We start from the raw sequence: 3,890 nt of genomic DNA, 5'->3' as shown, positions 1-3,890 counted from the left end.
CTCGAGTCTTTGTACGGATTTTTTTGGGACGTTACAATCTACCCCCCTTAAAGAAAATTTAATCCTCGAAATTTGTACCTTTTCATACTCAAGGATTTGTGGGTAGTTCTTACGGACCTCAGCTTCCATCTCCTAAGTAGCCTCCTCCTCAGTATAGTGTGTCCATAATAATTTCACGAGTGGGATGACCTTACTGCACAACACTTGTTCTTTCCTATCTTGAACACGCGTGGACTGCAATACATAGGTGGCGTCTTCTCTTAGTTGTACTTGCTCCCACTTGATAATATGAGTGGGGTTGGGAATATATTTCTTCAGCATCGACACATGAAACATGTTGTGTATGCCTGCGAGTGGTGTAGGCAAGGCAAGACGGTATTCCACCATACCCACTTGGTCTAAAATTTGGAAAGGCCCAATGAACCTTGGTGTGAGTTTCCCTTTCTTGCCAAAATGAAGTAGTCCCTTCATAGGGGAAACTTTAAGGAATACATGGTCCCTAACTTCAAATTCCAATTGCCTGCGTCTCGTATCTGCATAGCTCTTCTGCCTACTCTGGGCTGTAAGGAGTCGACGCCTAATAATATCGACCTTTTCTGAGGTCACCTAAACCAGATCTGGGCCAACCAAGCTCTTCTCGCCAACTTCCGTCTAACAATGCGGAGCTCGACATGGGTGTCCATACAAGGCTTCGTAAGGAGTCATGTCAATACTTGCTTGGAAACTGTTGTTATATGCAAATTCGGCATAAGAGAGGCAGTCATCCCAGTTGTCCTTGAAGTTAAGTACACATGCTCGTAACATGTCCACGAGTATCTGATTTACCCACTCCGCTTGCCCATCGGTCTGTGGGTGGAACGTTGTACTAAACTTCAGCTTCACCCCCATCACCTCTTGTATTCGAGTTCAGAACATAAACGTGAATCGTGTGTCTCGGTCCAACACAATCTCTAGAGGAACTCCATGTAGCCGTACTATCTCCTTAATGTACAGCTTGGCTAGGTCGTCTGCGGAATTAGAAACTCGAATCGGGAGGAAATGGGCTGACTTCGTCAACTGGTCCACAATCACTCAAATGGAGTCATGCCCCTTTCTTGTCTTTGGTAACCCGAAAATGAAATCTATAGATATGAAATCCCACTTCCACTTGGCTATGGGCATGGGTTGGAGTAAACCTGGGGGTCGGCGGTACTCGGCCTTAACTTGTTGACACCTGAGGCATCGAGATACAAAATATTCTATTTAGGCCTTCATGTTGTCCCACCAGTACGAACGTTTCACGTCTCGATACATTTTTGTACTACCCGGATGTATCGCCAACTTTGAATTGTGAGCGGCCACTAGAACTTCTCTCATTAAGTCGTGAAGGTTCGGGACTCATAGGCGGCCACGATATCGCAAACCTCCATCCAAACCAATCCTCCATTCTGATTCTTCACTGTCGGTTGCACGCTCTCTCATCTTTAACAATAGCTCATCTTCTTTCTGAACCATGATGATTCAGTCATTAATAAGTGGTTGTACATGGAAGTATGTGACGCTCTCAAATGGCTCCTCCACTGTCAGCCTCTATTCGAAATCTCGCACGAACTCCACCATATTCCACTCTCTTACCATGAGTGGGGCTACAAATTCCATAGTTTTCCTGCGGCTCAACGCATCGGTCACAAGGTTGGCCTTGGCATAATGGTAGGAGACTTCAAACTTTAAGTCTTTCAATGTCTCCATCTAACGGCGCTGCCTCATATTCAGGTTCCTCTGTGTAAAGATGTACTTGAGGCTCTTATGGTCGCAAAAGAGCTCGAACTCCTCACCGTAGAGGTAATGTCTCCAAAGATTTAATGCGAAAATGACCACTGCTAACTCCAGGTTGTGAGTGGGGTAATTTTCTTCATGTTTCCTCAATTGTCGAGAGGCATAGGTGATGACCTTATCCTTCTCATAAGCACACACCCCAAATCAACTCAAGAGGTGTCAGTGTAAATAGTATATTTAACCCTTGCTCTGGCAGCACTAGTACGGGTGCAGACATCAGCTTCTCTTTTAATTCTTGGAAGGCTGCCTTTACTTTCTCAGCCCAAGCAAATTTAAGATCTTTCCGAGTAAGTTGGGATAATGGCCGGGCTATCTTGGAGAAATCTTTAATGAATCAGCGATAATAGTCGGCAAGTCCGAGGAAACTCCTCACTTCTGTAACTGAGCCGAGATGCTCCCAGTCCTGTACCACGGTCACCGTGGTGAGGTCCACGGCGATTCCTTCCTTAGAAATTACGTGTCTCAAAAACTTGACTTCTTCCTTCCAGAAGTCACATTTTTGGCACTGTGCAAACAACTGATTCTGCCTAAGAGTATCAAGGACTGCTCACAGGTGTTCTTCATGATCTTTCCTACTCTTTGAGTATATTAAAATGTCGTCTATGAATATAATGACGAATCGGTAAAGATACGGTCGAAACACCCGGTTCATGAGATCCATGAATATGGCTGGTGCATTTGTAAGTCCAAACAGTATCATGAGGAATTCGTAGTGCCTGAAGCTAGTCTTAAAGGTTATTTTTTGCACGTCCTCATTCTTGACACACAACTGATGATACCTGGATTGTAAGTCTATCTTAGAGAAATACTGAGCCCCCTTCAATTGGTCGAATAGGTCATCTATCCTAGGCATAAGATACTTGTTCTTTACTGTAACATGGTTCAACTTGTGGTAGTTTATACATAATCGTAGCGATCCATCCTTCTTTTTCACGAATAACACAAGAGCTCCCCAAGGAGATACGCTCGGCTGTATGAAACCCGAGTCCAGTAAATCATCAATTTGCTTCCTCAATTCCTCCATTTCACACGGAGGCATGTGGTACGTCAGTAACGAGATATGAGTCGTGCCTGGTACAAGGTCGATGGTAAAGTCGATCTCGTACTGAGGAGGTAGTCCAGGGATTGTTCTAAACACGTCCGTGAAATCTTGGACCACTGGCATGTCCCAATAAGGAAGCATAATAATGGATGCGGAAAGGACAACTGACCTGAACTGGGAAGGTGAAGGTCGTGCCCTTCGGCTCATGGGCTGTCACCAACCTGGTCTCACAGTCAATCTCCGCCTTCATTTTGGTGAGCCAATCCATACTGAAGATGACGTCGTAATGATAAATCTTTGTTACGATTAGGTCAATGTGCACTACTCTGCTCCCTAAGTCTATTAGGCAACTCTTATAGAGTTTAATGGCGTCTGAAAAGGTTCTTGCTATGGCAATGACTCTCACCCCAATCATAAGGGTAGTGTCCAACCCTAATCGCTTGACTGCAAAGCATGCTACCATAGAAATAGTGGACCCGGTGTCCACTAAAAGGAATACAGGTGTACCTTGGATGTGGGCAGTGACTTCAAATACTAGCAGTAGTATAACCGCTGATTCAGCTGCTTCAGTGGTGAGTGCATGTGCGCGAGCTTATTGCAGGCGGTTAGGTGGTGCTGTCATAGGCCATTGAAGTAGCCTATTTCGGGATGCAAGAGGTTGGTTGTATGCTTGCATCGGTACCACAGATGGCAAAGGAGTGACTGAAATAGCATGCAGGGGTTGGCGATTGACCCCTTGAGGCAACGTTGTAGCCGTTTTCCCTCATCTTGGTAAAGTAGAAGGGGTTAGTGTGACCCGCTCTACCGTAGTAGGTGCACGTACGATCAGAACGCCTTTGCTGGGCCAGCATAGCCATCAGTCGGGGAGATGAGTTCATACGTGGCCTCTTACCAAGAAGTGGATGTGTTTGTAGTTCGGGCCTAGGGCCCACTGGCAAGTGTGTTCGAGACACCCGCTCACCGTCCTGCTCAGCTTGTAAGGATATATTTACTAATTCAACATATGTGGGGATACTAGCATAACACATCTTGG

The sequence above is a fragment of the Magnolia sinica genome, chromosome 14, assembly GCF_029962835.1.
Source record: "Magnolia sinica isolate HGM2019 chromosome 14, MsV1, whole genome shotgun sequence".
NCBI lineage: Eukaryota > Viridiplantae > Streptophyta > Magnoliopsida > Magnoliales > Magnoliaceae > Magnolia > Magnolia sinica.
This window is presented reverse-complemented; position numbering follows the sequence as displayed.